Source organism: Apodemus sylvaticus, chromosome 4 (genome assembly GCF_947179515.1).
Source record: "Apodemus sylvaticus chromosome 4, mApoSyl1.1, whole genome shotgun sequence".
Lineage (NCBI taxonomy): Eukaryota > Metazoa > Chordata > Mammalia > Rodentia > Muridae > Apodemus > Apodemus sylvaticus.
This window is the reverse complement of record NC_067475.1, coordinates 55469686-55488111: the sequence shown is the minus strand read 5'-3', so window position 1 is coordinate 55488111 and position 18426 is coordinate 55469686. Positions and strand designations below refer to the sequence as shown.

At 41.6% G+C, this 18426-nt stretch overlaps 1 protein-coding gene and 1 pseudogene across 2 annotated transcripts in view; both read right to left on the bottom strand.

The window, feature by feature from the left end:
• LOC127682815 (glutathione S-transferase Mu 1) overlaps positions 1-18426 on the bottom strand; it is a 49174-nt gene that overhangs the window by 24712 nt on the left and 6036 nt on the right. The gene's annotated exons all lie outside the window — the stretch shown is intronic.
• LOC127683576 (UDP-GalNAc:beta-1,3-N-acetylgalactosaminyltransferase 1-like) lies at positions 69-1073 on the bottom strand (annotated as a pseudogene).

Sequence of the window (18426 nt, the reverse complement as noted above, 5' to 3'; positions counted from 1 at the left end):
GTTTCCCACAGCACTAACTCTGACCCTCTCTACCACGGGTCCTTTGTCCCTTCCCTTGATGGATGGAGTTAATAACGGCATGTGGTGTTCCTCAGCATGACCTGCCAAAATGTGTTGATCTCCTTGGAAGAGAAGTCACGGACTGCAGTCAAGCGTCTGAGCTGACATACATCCAGGTGCATTCTGTACAGAAAGAAAAGATTTGCGTCTTCTGGAACATGGATGTCCACTTTTAACAAACTCAGACAGATGCCGACATAGACGTCCTCAAACTTGATAGGTTTCACATGGCACATTGTCTTGTAGATCCTGGGCACCAGGTCACCCGACATGATGTAACCCAGCCCACTGCATAGGGAGGAAACAGCTTGAAAGGGTACTCGGTATGAAATGTGGTTTTTATGGAAAAATCCTCTATAGGAAGAGTTATCAATTAGAGGATAACCCATGAAAAACTTTTCTGAGTGGTTTAGGTTTAAAAGATAATTGACTAAAATGCCAATGTTGATGAAAACACCAGTGTCTGTTTTCATGACATACTTGGCACTGCAGCAAAATTCAGTTACCCACCTGAAAGTCATAATGGTTTTCAAGTTCAAGTTATAATATGTATCTAAAAAGTCTTGCCGCATATATCACCACAGAGAACGTGTTCATCCTCTAAGGACAAAGACATTTTGTCGTCCCTTACAGCCTGCTGGCCTAGTAAGAAAAACGAGAGGACCTCTTATTCCCACCAGGACTTTTTCTCACCCCAAGTGACTCTAATGGCTTGTCTGGCTTTCACATCTGAGGGGTGTGAGGTCACCAGGATGGCCAGGAATGGGTTCAGATGAGATGGGTTCGAATGTTCCCGGAGCGTGAAGCAGAAGTCTTGTCTGTAAACTGGCTCATACTCATAGAAGTACATCCAGTTCACAGGCTCGATCACATTGTTGTGGGGAAGGCTGAGGTACCACATCACCAGGAAGCTCAGCGGGGGCAGCAGCAGGAGGCTCCATTTGAGGGATCTAAGCGACATCCTATTGTGAAGGGCAGTCAGGACCAGCCGGGGCCATCCACAGCAGCAGAGAGGTTCAAATGACACAGGTTCTTAACCACAGGGCCTTCACAGCTTGGCCTAAAATTTTTGCCATATGCTGCTTTAGAAAGCTCACACCAGAGGCTACAGCACTGAAGAAGGTTTAACTGCTCCTGTTCCTGCAGTAATATGAAGTGCCAAAAGCACCCTGCAGCAGCACCAGCATATGGAGGGGGGGTGTGGGCGCTTCCTTCATGCACATGCACGCAGAGTCCCCGCAGCGGGCTTCGTGTTAGACCCCCACACCCCACCCTGGCTCTTTGCCCCGTGCCATCATCGGGTCAGCTGCCTAACTGTGGAGCCAACAGATTTCACCCCAGAGCTGACTGGGAAAGGAAGAAGCCTTTGGCACTCTCAGAAGGCTGCTTCTTTCAGGAGTGCAGGGAAGGAAAGCTTTGGTGTTTGTAGACCAGAGGCTCAGGGAGTCCTGGCACCCTGTCCCCACCCGACCCCGACACTCCCAACTGCCTCTAGAAAGAGCCCATTGCCATGAACACTTGGCCAGCTCCACTGAGTCCTCTCCACCCAGATGGCACCTCTCTGTGGGAGGAACTATTCTCTCCCTTTTCATCTACAATAAAATCTTTCTCGTCGACCATACCTAGAAGCAGCTGTCTTCTCATCTTCTTTTTCTTTCTTTTATTAACTAGAAACTGGCACTTATGACTTATTACAAGATCACTCAGCCCAGTGACCCATACATAGTACAGGCACATGGCGTCCTAAGCTCAGGCATTGTGTGACTGTCCGTGTAGCCACTCTTCTGACGCGGGTGGTCTTCAGTTCGCAGCATCTTAGGTTCCTGGGACGCGTCTGCAGTGATCTGGGCCAGCTTGTCTACTTTGTGAGTGACTGTGTCGATGTAGATGCAGCCTGTTCTGCTTCCTGCTCGTAGGTGCGATTCTGGCGCGCTTATCGCAGTGTGGTTCCTTGTTCTTGGGGCACAACATGTTATTACTTGGAGAATGGGAGGTCAGAGGTTATCCTGGAAGCCAATCCTCACTGCCTTTCCATGCCAGCTGCCTGGGCCTCACCCGCAAAGCCGGGCTCATAGGTCTGGTCTGATTCCATAGCAATGGGGGTGACCATGTTCTTATTTTCATTCAATAAAGAGAGGAACAGTGATAAACAGCCTTCTGATGAAAATTAATAATCATAATCATAATTTTAAGTCCCAAGGCCTGATGGACTCACAGAAAAAAATCTCCCAAACCTCCAAAGAAGAATTATAGCCAATACTCCTTAAATAATCCAAATAAAATAGAACTAAAAGGAGCAGTTTTAAATTCCTACAAAGTCAGTATTACTTTAGTACCAAGCCAGATAAAAACACAGCAAAGAAAGCTACAGGCAAATATCACTGATAAACATAAATGCAAAATTTCTTAGTAAAATTATTAAAAACTGAATATAGGTATATATATATGTGTGTGTGTGTGTGTGTGTGTGTGTATGATCCACCACAATCAAGTTGGCTTTACCCTGGAGCTGAAGGATATATATAAATCAATACATACTAATCAATAAATATGATAAATAATGTAAGTGAACTAAAGACAAAAATCACACCATCATGTCAATACATGCAACACACCTTCGTGATTAAATTCCTAGCATGCACAGGACTGGAGAGGACATGCCTCAATATAAAGGCTATATATGGCAAAGCCACAGCCAGCTTCATGCTAAATACAGACATCTCAGAGCAATTCCATTAAAATCAGGAATGCATGGGGTGGTCCACAAGTCACATAATGTGTGACTCAACCCAGAGAAGGAAATTAAAGGAATCCAAGCAGGAAAAGAAGAAAAGTTATTCACATTCGCAGATGGTATATTATAAATAAGTGATCATAAAAAAATTCACCAGAAAACTTCTGGCAAAGTGACAAGATGCAAAAGCAACTTAAGGGAACTTAGTAGCCTTTCTACACATCACCACAGACTCAAAAACATAATTAAATATATGGGAATGAGATTTACCAAGGAGGTGAAAGAGCTTTATAAGGAAAACTTTAAATCACTGAGGAAAAATATTGAAGACAGAAACATTTCCCATGTTCATGGATTGTTAGAATCAATATTGTAAAAGTGACCATTTTACCAAAAGCAGTTTACAGATGTCATTCCTCACAGGAAAAAAAAAATCCTCAAATTCCCATGGATGCACATAAGCTACCAGGTAGTCAAAGGATTGATTCTTCGGCAGAAAGAGCAAAGCTGGAAGTACATTACAGATGTCGAGATATAGCACACAGAGCTGTGGTGGTGAAAACAGGATGGTACTGGTACAAAAACAAACACATAGACCAATGGAATCAGACAGAAGGCTCAAACATGAGTGCGGTTAACATTTGGCAAACATGCCAACAATGCAGGCCAGCAAAGAGAAAGCTTCCATGAACATTGCTCGGGAGACTGGATGGCCGCAGGAAGAGGGGTGAAATTAGATCCATATCAATCACCCTGCTCAAAAATTAATCTGGAGTGTGTCAGAGTTCTCACCGAGCAGGACCTAAATCACTGAAGCTGATGGAAGAAAATGTAGGCCGTTCCTTACAAGGCGCAGGTGGAAGGAAGGGCGGGCTTTCAGAACGGGTCTTCCTTCTCACAGAAAGTAAGGCCCGACCAGTGAAAAAAATGGGACTTCATAAATCTAGAAGGTTCTGTCCATCAGAGGAAACATTCAATAGACTCTATAGCCTAAACAACTGATAGAGGGTTAATATTCATAATAGAAAACAAAATTCAAAGAAACAAGGAATGGGGAAAATGGAGGACTCTTCCTTGGGAAGGTAGAGGGAGATAAAGACAGAAGGAGGGAAGGATAAAATAAGAGTAAGGGTGTAAGGATTGATAGTAAATACTATTAATAGTATAATAGTCATACTATTAATTTTCTAAACATACCTATAGCACATGTAAATTGGTCCATAAATTTCAAATAAAATTTTTCAGTTGGTCTTGCAATGTTTCCCCCAAGAGCTACAGACAAACATAATCCCTAACACCAGTCATGAGCAACCCTCTTTTGATCTGTTAATCAGGGTTGTCTAAGAATCTCTCAAAACAAAATGTTATAGGCTATTGATACAGCCCTTGGTTCCCACCTAGAGGTGGAAGGTAAGTCTCCATTGCAGAGGCCCCCCAAGCTGGAACCAACCTGAAAGTTTCCTCCCTGAGAACTAGATTTCATGGTACTATGAGGTCCTAAGCTTCCAAGGGAAGGGGGCAACCAGGAGTCTTAAACAACGATGGCACCTATAAACCATGACAATGACTAGCACGGGGAGTCCCTGAAGGTACACATACCTTGGTGGCAATCAATAGCTTTCTTATTGGATCTAAGGCCCGCTAAACAAGACAGAAATTATGCCTGGTACTGCAAACCTAGCCAACTGCCGAGGGCTAGTGAATTCATGGATCTTGGAGGAGAACTTAAAACTATCTCTTCATTAAACCAGCATAATAATCCCTAACTGTATACTTGTCTTTATACTCACAGCTAAGTGAAGTCCTCACCTCTCATCAACAAAACGTCTTAAGTAACAGAAACTATTTCAGAAAACCACAACCAATCAAGTCAAGTACCAACTGATATGTCTACAACACAATTCCTAAGCCCAAGGCTCAGAGATCAAGGGTGTGGAAAGACTTTAAGAGCTAGAGAAACGGGGAGTTTGCTGTGAGACTGTGTCTGTAGGAATGCCAGAAGCTACATGCATGAAGTCTCACCACCATGGCTGCCTAAACCTATGCTGAACAAGGACAACACCAAGAGGTGTGCTAGAGGGGCAGTGGGAAAGCTCAGGGGCCTCAAACCTAGACAAAGAACTACAGGCCACGAAGGAATGCTGAGAGTGGGGAAGCAGTCCTCTCCAGGGAAGAGCTCTCTAGTTACCCAATACCAATGATCAGCCCTGAAAACATATATGTAGGTAACATTATATGCACTGAATGGGTTATATTTATATATTTGTAAATAAACACACACACACACAAAATTAAAGAAAAAGAGGCCATGATGGTGCATGTCTTAAATCCCAGAACTCAGGAGGCAGACATAGGTGATTCTCTGTCAGCTCAAGGCCAGCCTGGTCTACAGAGCCAGGACAGCCAGGGCTACACAGAGAACCCCTGTCTTCAAAAACCAAAAGAATAAAAAAGAGAGGCCATGAATTTAAAAGATAGCAAGATGGGGCTTCATAAAAGAGTTTGGAGGGAAGAACACATACCTTTATTGCTAAATGAAATAAAATTTCTTCAAACAAGACCCATAACAGTTGCATGAGTTGCATTATTTTAATTTTAATTTTTCCTTTATACTTTTTTTAAAAAGGGAGTCTCCATCCATTTATCTCTGACCTGTAATAGTAGGCAATTTGCAGTTCAGGACATACTTGACAATGGTCAGAGACTTTCTGGTCAACACTGGGAAGAACTGCAGCATCTAGTGGGTGGAGGATGGGGAAGCTGATGAATGTCCTACCATGCTATCTGTAGATCTCCCCCTCTCCTTCTGTTCTTCGGGGTTCTGGTACAACCCCTCAGTCTCATCCCCAGTGATATAGCAGACCATCTGGGGTAACCTCTCTTTACTGTCTCCCCCATTCCAAAAAGACAAAACAAGCAGATCCTGGCTGAACACTCTGCTCCTTTCTGAAACTCGTTCAGGCCCTTACCCCATCCCCATCCCTAAGTGTCAGCTCCCAATCCCCAGAAACACATTCTACCTGGAATATCCAGTAGCCACAACTATCAGGTACAAAGAAAATGTTTGCCAAGCAACATTTGGCCATCATACTCTCCAAAGCTCCAGCAACAAAACAGAAACCAAAGGACAAAACATCCACACAACAAAGACAAATCCTGAAATCACCATCTAGACCTATAATCATCCCAGCCTCAGAGGCCTAGATGCCAGCATAAAAACCCAAGTAACAGTCAGGGCAATATGGTTCCACAACATCCCAGCTAGCCTGCATATTTCAGCATAGCTGAGATACAAGAAAAACACCTTAAAACCACCTCTAGGAAGATGATAGAGGTCATTAAAGAAGAAATGAATACACTCTTGAAGAAATCCTTAAAGAAACACAAACAAACAGCGGAAAGAAATGAATGAAACTATTCGAGGCCTGAAAATGTAAATAGAACCTATACAGAAAACATAAACTGAAGAAATTCTAGAAATGAAAAAATTTAGGAATTTGATCAGGAACTAGAGAGGCAAGCTTCACCAACAGAATACAAACAATGGAAGAGAGAATCTCAAATATTGAAGATACAATAGAAGAAATGGATGCAACAGTGAAAGAAAATGTTAAATCTAAAATACTCCTGACACAAAAAAATCTAGGAAACCTGAGGCACTGTGAAAAAAAAAACTAAGCATAATGGGAATAATGACAGTAGAATTTGAGCTCAAAGGCCCAGAAAATACTTTCAACAGAGATCCCAAAGAAGGAGTTGGCTATAAAGCTACAAGAAGCACACAGAACACAAAATAGAGTGGACCAGAAAAGAAAGTTCCCTTGCCACATAATAATCAAAACATATAGAAGAAAAAAGAATGTTAAAAGTTGCAAGGGAAGAAGAGCAAGCAACATATCTATTAGAATTATATCTGACTTCTTAATGGAGACTCTAAAAGCCAAAAGGGCTTGGGCAGATGTGCTACAGGCTCTTAAGAGACCACAGATGCCAGCCGAGACTACTATACCCAACAAAACTTTCAATCACCATAGTTGGAGATTCCATGATAAAGACAAATTTTTAAAAATATCTATCTACAAATTCAACCCACAGAAGGGGCTAGAAAGAAAACTCTAATCTCTAAAGGGTAACTACGAACCATGAAAATACAGAAAATAAATGATCTCAGACCAGCAAAGTCAAAAGAAGAGAAGTACACACACACACACACACACACACCACCACCACCACCACCACCACCACCAACAACAACAACAACAAATCTCAATATCAATGATCTCAATTCCCCAATAAAAAGAGACTAACAGATTAGATCTGAAAACAGGATTCGTCCTTCTGTTGCATACAAGAAATACACCTCAAAATCAAAGGTAGACATTACCTCAGAGAAAACTGCTAGAAAAATAATTTCCTAAGAAATGAATCTAAGAAACAAAGGGGTGTATTCATTCTAACATCTAATAAAATAGACTTCAAATGAACAAAAGAGACAAAAAAGGACACTTCATACTTATCAAAGGGGAAAAAAAATCCACCAAGATGACATTGCAATTTTTAACATTCATGCCTGAACACAAGAGCGCCTATATGTGTAAAACATGCATCGCTAAAGTTTAAACTACACATTCACCATCACACATTGATAGTGACTGAGACAAAAATTAAACAGAGAAATACTGGAGCTAACAGATATTATAAACCAAATGGACCTAACAGATATTTACAGAACATTTCATCCAAATGCAAAATAATTTAATTTCTTCCCAGCACCTCACTGAACTTTCTTCAAAATTAACCATATACCCAGACACAAATCAAATCTTAACGGATAGAATAAAATTGAAATAACGCCCTGCATCATATTAAACCACCCTGGATTAAAGCTGAATTTCAACAACAGAAACAACAAAAAGCTAACAAACTCATGGAAACAGAACAGCTCTACTAAATGAAAAAATGGATCAAGGCAGAAATAAGAAAGAAATGACTTTCTAGAATTCAATGAAAATGAATGCACAGCACACTCAAACTCATGGAACAAAATGAAACAGTGCTAAGAGAAAATTCATAGTACTAAGTGCCTACATATAAGAACTGGAGAGATCTCATACTAGCAACTTAACAGCACAACTGAAAGCTCTAGAAAAAAAAAGAAGTAATCACACCCAAGAGGCGAGAAATAATCAAACTACCGGATGAAATCAGTAAAATAGAAACAACAGGAACAACACAAAGAATCAGTGAAACAAAAAAAAATTGGTTGTTGGAGAAAATCAACCAGACAGACAAACGTTTATCCAAACTAACTAAAACACACAGAGAGAATATCTGAATTAACAAAATCAGAAATGAAAAGGGGAACATAATAACAGACACTAAGGAAATCCAAAGAATTATAAGGGTATACTTTTAAAAACTTCACTCCATCCACCAAATTAGAAAATCTAAAAGAAGTGTATAATTTTCTCAATAGGTACCACTTATCAAAGTTAAATCAAGATCAGATAAACCATCTAAATAGACTTATAACGCTTAGTGAAATAAAAGCAGTTACCCTGATACCCAAACTACATAAAGACCCAAGAAAGAAAGAGAATTACTGATCAATTTCCCTTATGAACACAGATGCAAAAATACTCAATAAAATACTTTCAAACAAAATCCAAGAACTCATCAAAAAGATTATCCACCATTATCAAGTAAGCTTCATCCCAGAGATGTAAGGATTGTTCAATATGCAAAAATCAATAAATGTAATCCACCATATAAACAAACTGAAAGAAACAAAACCACGCAATCATCTTATTAGAAGCAGAAAAGACCTCTGGCACAATCCAATACCACTTTGTGATAAAAATTCTTGCAATATTAGGAACCTAAGGGACACACCTAAACATGATAAAGCCAGTTTATAGCAAGCCTGTGGTCAACACCAAACTAAATGGAGAGACACTCAAAGCAATTCCACTAAAATCAGAAACATGACAAGGTTGCCTTACTTTTTCCATATCTATTCAATATAGCACTTGAAGCTCTAGCTAGAGAAATAAGAAAACTGGGATCAAGGGAATACAAATCTAAAATAAAGATGTCAAAGTTCATTATTTGCAGATGATATGATAGTATACATAAGTGACCCTAAAAATCCCACACCTTCAGCTGATAAATACTTTCAACAAAGTAGCTGGAAACAAAATTAACCTGCAAAGCTCTGCAGTCCTCCTAAATACAAATGACAAAAGGACTAAGAAAGAAATCAGGGAAACAACAGCGCCTTTCACAATAGCTGCAAATAATATAAAATATCTTGGGGGGGGGGGGGTAACTCTAACCAAGCAAGTGAAAGACTTGCATGATTAAAAAAAAATCTTCAGGTCTTTGGAAAAATTGAAGGTGTCGGAAGATGGAAAGATCTCTTGCAACTGTCTTCTGCTACCTTGTGGGTTCCTTTTCCTCTCACCATCCTCTACCCATCTTCATCTTCCCTTCCAACCCACTAACACTAGGTAGAGAAAAAAGAAAGAGGAGTAGGGGTGACAATATTGTGACTAATTCCTGCTGATTAGTGGTATCTGCTTCCTTGGAGCAAGTTTGATCTTCCCCATCAGGATATCTAATTTGCCAGCATATCTGTCTCTTTGTGAATGACTACTTGACAAACCACAGCAAACTGCATCCTACTACCAGCAGGATACCAATCAAATCCTTCTTTCGGGGCTCTAGCATTTATAAATGCTCTGATGTGTCCCCAGAATTCCCAATGTCACATACCTTCAAAAACAATCTGCAGCTGACAAAATCATGCAACTGCTAGAGATCGAGGCAAATCATAGCTGCTGTGGACAATCTGAAGCAGCCCATACTCCACAACTGGGAGGAAGACAGATTTACATTCTTATAATATTTCTGTGTTTTTAAAAAACACCAAAATTCTCACTATAATCTCCCGTGGTCATGAGTCAACAGGAATAACAGTAAAAATGGCTATCCTACCAAGAGGAATATACAGATTAAATGCAACCGTTATCAAAATTCCAACATGTTTCCTTACAGATCTTGAGAGGACAATTCTCTGCCTCCTATGGAAAAACAAAGCCCCAGGATAGCTAAAACTATTGTTAGCTATAAACAATAAAAGAAATTCTGGATCATTGTGATGGTGTCATGGACCTTTAATCCCAACACTCATGAGGCAGAAGCAGGCAGATGTTTCTGAGTCTGAGCCCAGGCTGGTGTACAGAGTTCCAGGACTAGCAGGACTACACAGAGAAATCTTGTCTTGAAAAACAAAATGAACAAATAAACAAACAGAAGAACTGCTGGAAGTCTCACCATTCCTGATTTCTGTAGAGAGAGAGTATCTTATGTCTGTATGGATGTAGCATCTGTCAATAATAAATCTGATGACCTATTGTGTTGGGAACCTGCGGGCTTAACACAACGCCACCAGCTGAGCTGTTTGCACAGGTTTCTTGAGAGCAAAACATCCTGCCCGCTTAGCTTGATTCCTGTTTTCCTGCCCCGTGTGGTAGGGACCTCCCTGGTGCCTAACCTATGGCTATGATTGTTTTTTCCTGTTCTCTTCCCTGGCCTCTAGTATATATTGCTGGTCCCTCAGTAAAGCTTTGGCATTCTCCTTACAGAATGACCTGTGTCTGTGTCTTCTGTCGATCCCCTAGGCCTACACTGGATACTCGGTGGTGTTGCAGGAGCCGTCACTATTGCTTAGGCAGGATATAGGAGATGGAACATCTGGGAGGGAGAGAATTCTGGGGTAGAGCCAGGAGGGAGATCTGCCTGGGAAGATCACCAGAAGAACAGTAACCAGACACATGGAAGAATGTAGGTTAAAATAAATGGTATAGTTTTAAGTTATGATTTAGTAAGAGAAGAACCTACCTAGCTATATGGTCGAAGTATTTGTAAATATATTTTGATTCTGAGTCATATTTTGGGCACCTGAGACTGGGAGGAAGAACCAGGACCTAACTTCTACAGATTTCATGTTATATGGCAAAGTTATAATAAAAATCATGTGGTATTGGCATAAAAAATGGATACTGACACAGAATCAAAGTGAAGACCCAGACATAAATCCACAAACATATGGACACCTGATTTTTTTTTTTTATAAAGAAGTCAGAAATACACACTGGGGGTGGGGAGGAGACAACATCTTAAACAAATCCTTCTGGTTAAACTCAATGCCTATAGAACCATACTTATCACCATGCACAAAACTCAAGCCCAAATGGATCAAAGACCTCAACATAAAACCAAATACACTGAAACTGATGGAAGAGAAAGTAGGGAATGGCCTTAAACACATTGACACAGGAGCCGACTCTCTGAACAGAATATTAATAGCATGGGCACTAAGATCAACAATTATTAAATAGGACCTTGCCATCCCTTACCATGCCACGTGTTACAGGCAGAGGATTATACCCAGAGGCCCACTAGCTACATGGCCTTCCCACAGCAGGAGCCACTCCAGTGTGCAAGTATGTGGTGGAGATGGGGGAGAAAGAGAAGTGGAACAGCTTGTGTACAATGAAGAGAGGTGGACTGGAGACTCAAGGGTAGAAAGAAAGAGTCTGATGTGAGCAGCCTGGCCTGCCACGCGAGGCCATGGTGAAGTCCCAGCTGGTGCCACCACTGACGGCCATGTCTGTGCCCATGGTCATGCAGTGATAGGGGTTGATGTCGATGTCTGCAGCTCATATTACCACTAAAGCCCACGAGGATGTCTCTGTTCTGGGCTGCTGCATTGGACCATATAGATGTCTAGGAGCTGTGCAGAGTGGGCCCATCCCTCATTGTTTGGGACATTCTGGAGAGCTGGCCCCACCCCTCCCTGACTGCAGTACTTGGGAGAGTGAGCCCTGCACCTCACCTATGCAGCACAGGCTGGTCCTGATGGCAGAGTACCAATTAGCCCTCGAACTAATGAGAGTGAAAGAGCTGGCCCTGCCTCTTGCTTGCTGTGGCACTGGCTGAGCTAGCTGGGGCAGTACCAGAGGAGCTCCTCCTGGCAGTGAGGATGTGGGAGAGCTAGGGGGCTGACCAACTTAGCTACCACCCAGGCCCAGATACAGTGATTTGATTTGGTCCACCCTAACTTCTAACCTGTCTATGAACTGCTGGAGTGCAGGAAAGGGCCAGTTCTGTATATCCAAAGCTGCAGAGTCTCCATGACACAGGGCAACAAAAGGATATCTGAGAGGCATCCTGGTAAAGATCCAATATTGATATTGTAGCCGAAGCCAGAAGCCTCAAACCAAAACAATGATTCATTGCAATGAACATTTGAAGTAAAGATGTGTTGGCAAAGATGGGAACCACTGTCACACACTGCAGCTACCACAATGAGATGCTTTGTTTTGTTTTGTTTATTTTTCTTTTTTCTTTTCTTGTATGGAGGGAGGTTGCAATAGTAGAAGGAAAATATGAGATGAGTGGGATTGGGGTATATGACATGAAGTTCACAAAGAAACAATAAAAAGATTTTAAAATTATTCTATGTGTGTATGTATGTGTGTGTGTGTGTGTGTGTGTGTGTGTGTATAAAATAGAACCTCATGAAACTGAATAGCTTCTGTAAGGAAAAGGACACCATCATTCAGACACAACGTCAGTTTATAGAATGGGAAAAGATTTTAACCAACTCCACATCCAATAGAGAGCCAATATCCAAAAATACATAAAGAACCCAAAAAACTAGATATCAAAATACCAAATAATCTCATTTTAAAAAGGCATAGATCTAAACAAACAAAGAGTTCTCAATAGTGGAAACTCAAATGGCTGAGAAACTCTTTAAAAAATGCTCAACATCCTTAGCCATCAGGGAACTCCAAATCACAACTACTTTGAGAGTCTATCTTACACCTTTCAGAATGGCTAAGATCAATAGCACAAAGGGCAGCTCATGCTGGCGAAGATGAGCAGTAAGAGGAACACTTAACCATTGCTGGTGGGAGTGCAAACTTGTACAGCCATTGTGGAAATCTATATGGTGGTTCTTAGAAAGTTAAAAATTGATCTACCTCAAGATCCAAATATATTATTCGTGGGCATATACCCAGAGAACACTTCATCCTACCACAAGGACACTTGCCCAGCTATGTTCGTTGCAACTTTATTTATGATAGCCAAAAACTAGAATCAACCTAGATGTTCCTCAATACAAGAATGGACAAAGAAAATGTGGCATGTTTACACAATAGACTATTATGCCGTGCTTAAAAAAAAAATGACATCATGAAGTTTGCAAGCAAATGGATAGAACTAGAATGAGAAAAAAAAAACATTCTGGGTGAGTAACCCAGTCCCAGAAAGATAAGTATGATATACATTCACTTATGAGTGGATAGTAATCATTAAATAAAAGAGAACTAACCTACAATCTGTAGAGCCAGAGAAGTTAGGTATAAGGGAAGGAACTAAGGGAGATACACGAGTCTCCCTTGAAAGAAAAAATAGAATAGATATTCTGGGTGGACTGGGGAAATCTGGGAACAGAAGCAAGAAGACCAGGTGGGGAGGGGGTGGGAGATAGGGTTGAAAGAAGGAATAGAGGGAAAGATAGTTGAAATTAAGGGGGATTTGAGAGATGAAATGAAAACCTAGTGCAGTAGAAACTTCATAAAACACATGAAGGCAATCCAGTTGAAGTCTCCTAATAGTGGAGATAGAGAGACCTAGCTGGCCATCTCTTGTCACTAAAAGAGGCTTCCGGTACCAGGACTGGGCTGCTTTCAACTGAATTGTTGGCCAAGGGAGTCCCATGGAAATTCCCAAGCATTCCAGGCTGTTGCTAAGATAATGGATAGCTCTCTGCAAACTATCAACAGGGCCCCATTGCTGAGGAGAATACCCACACAACCCATTGAACATAGAGAACCAGAGCTGGTGTCTGCACGGGTCCTTCACCCTACATTCTAGTGCCTTTGGTGTGGGAAGATACTCTGCAGGCTACCAGAGAAGAAATGTAGACACTAATCCTTCCACAAAACCTTTGACCTATGTTCTGTCCTTTCTGCAACTAGATATAGGAAAGCAACAGTGGCACAGAACTGGTGGGAGTAGCCAATCCATGCCTGACCTGACTTAAGGCCCATTTCTTAAGACTGAACCCATATTCAACATTGCTTGGGTGACCAAGAACCAGAGACCAGATAGCTCAGAGACCTAGGGTAAAACCAAACTCTATTGGCCATATGTGTGTGTATACACACACACACACACACGCACACGCACACGCACACGCGCACACACACTTCCTCTTGCATCAGAGGGGAAAAGGTGCAGAGACCTACAGGTAGACTTTACACAGAGAGACTCCTTGAACACATAGCTCTATAGGGGATATCTCCACCACATCTCTTTCCTTAGAGCTCAGGAAACCATGCAAAAAATGAGGCAGAAAGAATATAAGGGCCAGAAGAGATGTGGGACACCAAGAAAACAGGCCCTCTGAATTGACTGAGCCAGGCTCATATGAACTCAGAGACTGAGGCAGCAGGCAGGGGGCCAACATGGGTGTGGCTTCATCCTGTGCATACACGGTATAACATTCAGTTTGGTATTATTATGGGACTCCTGAGTATGTGAACGAGTGGACCTCTGATTCTTGTGCCTGCTCTTGTGTTCATTTCTCTCTGTTCCCTTGTCCAGCTTCAATGCAATGGTTTTTGCTTCCTCATATTTTATTTTGTCATTTTTGGTTGTTATCTCTTGGAAGCCTATTCTTTTCTAATGAGAGACAGAAAGAGGGTGGATCCAGAGGGGAGGGGAAGGGGGAAAGAACTGGGAGGGGTAGAGGGAGAGGAAAGAGAGGAAACTGTAATCAGGATATATTTTATGAGAAAAGAATCTGTTTACAAGAAAATGTTTTAAATGACAAAAAAATTATTAACTGGGTTTGCTTGTCCAAGATTAAACCTTATTTTCCAAAAGCACCCAAAGGAAAAGCAATAGAGAAACAGTAACCAACTGAGGGCTTACATTGGCTCTTCAAAAGGGACCCCAAAGGTCAACTACAATTAAGTAAATCTGTGAACCACAACAGCACTCTTGCTAGTATCAACAGCATTCTCATGGGAGCTGTTTGGCAACATTGTAACCATTTTCATTTGTGCCTATCTGGTAAAGCCTTTTTTGACAACAGCCTGGCTCCTGAATGACTAAACAGATGTGTCCCTTAAAAACCTCAACAAATCATTCCTGGGATATCATAGTCCTACTCAGCCAATAATCTGTGAGAACTTGCAGTCATCTTATCACCAGGCTCTGCGGCTCTTTTCTTACTGTTTTAAGTTTGTGTGTGTCTTGAGTCCTTGATCATTTACAACTAATGTCTTCCAGAGTCCAGGCTCTAAAATTTTAAACAAAGCCATAACCACATTCTTCCACCAAGGGTCACCAGATCACCTGATGTAAGGCCATGCAGCACCTTTTGCTAGTAAGAAACCCAAAATGAGGATAATCCAAACTCTTTTACCAATGCTCCTATTTGGATCTAAAACATCCAAGAACAATCATCACCTGATACTCCCCAGAACTGAGTCCCAAAATCCTAATGAGAAAAACGTTGATTGAAAACAAATGTGTGAGTTAAATATGTTAAAATGTTAGCGGTAAAGGGAAATAAATCATCTTACAGCTGGGTCTAAGATTGACAGATTTTTAAAAAGTACTCAAAAAAGCAAAAAGTAACAAACAAACAAACAAAAAAAAAAAACACACACACACACAACAGAATCTTTATAGTTGACCTTTTGTTTTATTTCATTTGGACCAAAACTACTGTAATTCAATACATAAAAATATCCTATAACATGCGGCAATTTTACAGGCTGGATTTAGTGCACATAGTGTCGATAAAGTGTCACATGTTGTTTGAGTTATCTGAGTAGCTGGATCTAAATAAAGGCTGCATACTGGCCAGGCAGTGGTGGCGCACTCCTGTAATCCCAGCACTTGGGAGGCAGAGGCAGGTGGATTCCTGAGTTTGAGGCCAGCCTGGTCTACAAAGTGAGTTCCAGGACAGCCAGGGCTACACGGAGAAACCCTGTCTTGAAAAAAACCAAAATAAATAAATAAATAAATAAATAAATAAATAAATAAATAAATAAATAAAAAGGCTGCATACTGGCCCCCATTGCCCCACCCCACCCCACCCATTGCAAACCCAAGGAACTTCATCTCAAAGTTTCCTCCCAAGCCCTTTGTCTGGGAATGTTATGGCGCCCTCCCCAGCTCTATGACAGGGGAAAAGAAACCTTTTCCGAGAGTAAAAGTCATCCACCTTGAGAACAATCAAACAGTGAACAGATGTTACTGTTATCAAACCCATGTGCCTGCCTGCAGTGCTGGGTGGTGGTGGCAAATGCCTTTAATCCCAGCACTCAAGGTCTCTGAGAGGCTGGCCTACAAAGCAAATTCCAGGACAGCCAGAGCTACACAAAGAAACGAGAGAGAGAGAGAGAGAGAGAGAGAGAGAGAGAGAGAGAGAGAGAGAGAGAGAGAGAGAGAGAGAGAGAAACGAGAAATTCATTGGTGGGAAGCTCAGTCATGGAGTGAAAGTTCAGTTCCTCCCTACTTAGTTCCCCAGCCGATTTCTCCTGGATATAATGAGCACCTAATCTGATGATGCTTTCCTGTTTCTTGCCTGTCTATCTATCTATCCAACTACATCAATCATTTCTTACTATTAATTCTTTTACTTTGCCATATACTTAAGAAAACTCTCAAATTCAAAACCTAAAGTTCAGCTTTATAGATCATTCTCCGAGTTCCAGAGAACTCAGAGAGCAGGCCGCTAGACCCACTCACACATAGTCACTCCTCAAGAACTGCAGGATAAGGCCACTCAGGATCACTGGGCTTTCCAAAGAAGCACACCATGACAAAGAGGACCTGTGCTCATTTTTCACAAATCATTGCCAGTGGCTTCGCTAGGACCCTGCCTCGGGAAGGCCAAAAGTGACTGCACAAGTACCTGGTGATTGTCACAGGGCCAAGGCATCAGTGACAGTGGTAACCATAGCAACAGTTCCAGGTAACTGCTCATACACTCTTTCAAACTTCCTCATGACCATAAGCTGGATAGAATGTGCAAGCAGACAAAGACCCATAACACACTGAGATTTTTAGGACAAAGGTAAGATATTACCTACAAAAAATTTCTTTCCTGCACATCTTCTCAAAGCTATATTTTAAGACAATTCTTCCAGCTAGTCCAAGTAGAAAAAAAAGTCCTTAAATTAATGCACTTCCTATAGAATTATGCATTGAGTGTCTGAACAAATTTACTCATTGATCAGTTTTTGCTATATGTATACGTATATGGTGAGGGTTCTCCAAGAGACAGCATGAATACAAAATAGAGTCTATATTATAGAGACAATTTATTTGGGGATTATATGGGTATGCATGTGTTATTTGTCATGTGATATGTCATGGCCTGTCCACTGCAAGAGGAAAAGCCAGTATGCCATTGATGTATTCATTCTAGCCCTGACTATATAGGAAACACTGGGACAGCCCAGATCATGATAGAAAGAGAGCGGACGACCAGACCAGGGGACGATAGACATCTGGCATTACAGAAACAATTCACTCATTATCTGCCTCATTTTTATTTTACTTTGTGTGTATGAGTGGTTTTTTTTTATTTTCTGCATATGGATATTTTCCCTGCATGTATGTCTTCACACCACACGTATGCAGTATACACAGAGGAAAGAGGTAAGGCTCCTAACTTGAGACAGAAAGCACTGTTAGCAACCATTTCAGTCTTGGAACTAAACACCTGTTTTCTAGAAGAACATCCAGTGCTCCGAACCTCTGAGCCATCTCTTCAGCCCCTAAACTAGAGTTGATTAGAGCAGACTCATCTATAATCAGTTCTCCAAGAACTGGGTGAACTTCACAATGATTAACAGCTTCCCTGAAAGAGGGATGCAGGGACATTAGAGGAGACACAAACAATAACTAACTGAGAGGGACAGACTGTTCAATTCAGTCTCCCCAGAGAGAGAAGGGTTGACCAAGAATGGAAGTCCCCATCCCAATAGAGCTCCAGTAAAGACAACAGCCTAGAGACCTAAACTGACACAGCCGTGGCATGTGTGAGGTGGAGAGACCATCCAGGGCCCTTCCTGGGGACTCTCATTGCATCGTCCCTCACAGAGACACACAGCTCTTCACAGGTCCAAGTCCCAGCATGCTTCAGTGAGTGAGATTCCCAGCATGCCGCAGTAAACGAGATTCCTGTCAAGCTCACGCTATCCTCTCACATGCCGACTGTCCATCAGTGGGTCTCAACCTTCCTCATGCTGTGACCCTTTAATACAGTTCCCCCTGTTGTGGCTATTTTTGTTGCTACTTTCGAACTGTAATTTTGCTACTGTCATAAATCATAATCGGCATGATGTCGGATATGTGATCCCCCGTAAAGGGATCACAACCCACAGGTAGAGAGATTCTGCTTTAAAGAGCTTTAGCCCTGCTATGAGGATCTCAGACTAGAACCAAGGTGTGTCAAAGCTCTTCTAGTTCCATTAGACGTTCCAGAGTCCGGCACTACAGGCTCAGAGCTCAGACTCTTGTGATGCTTAGCA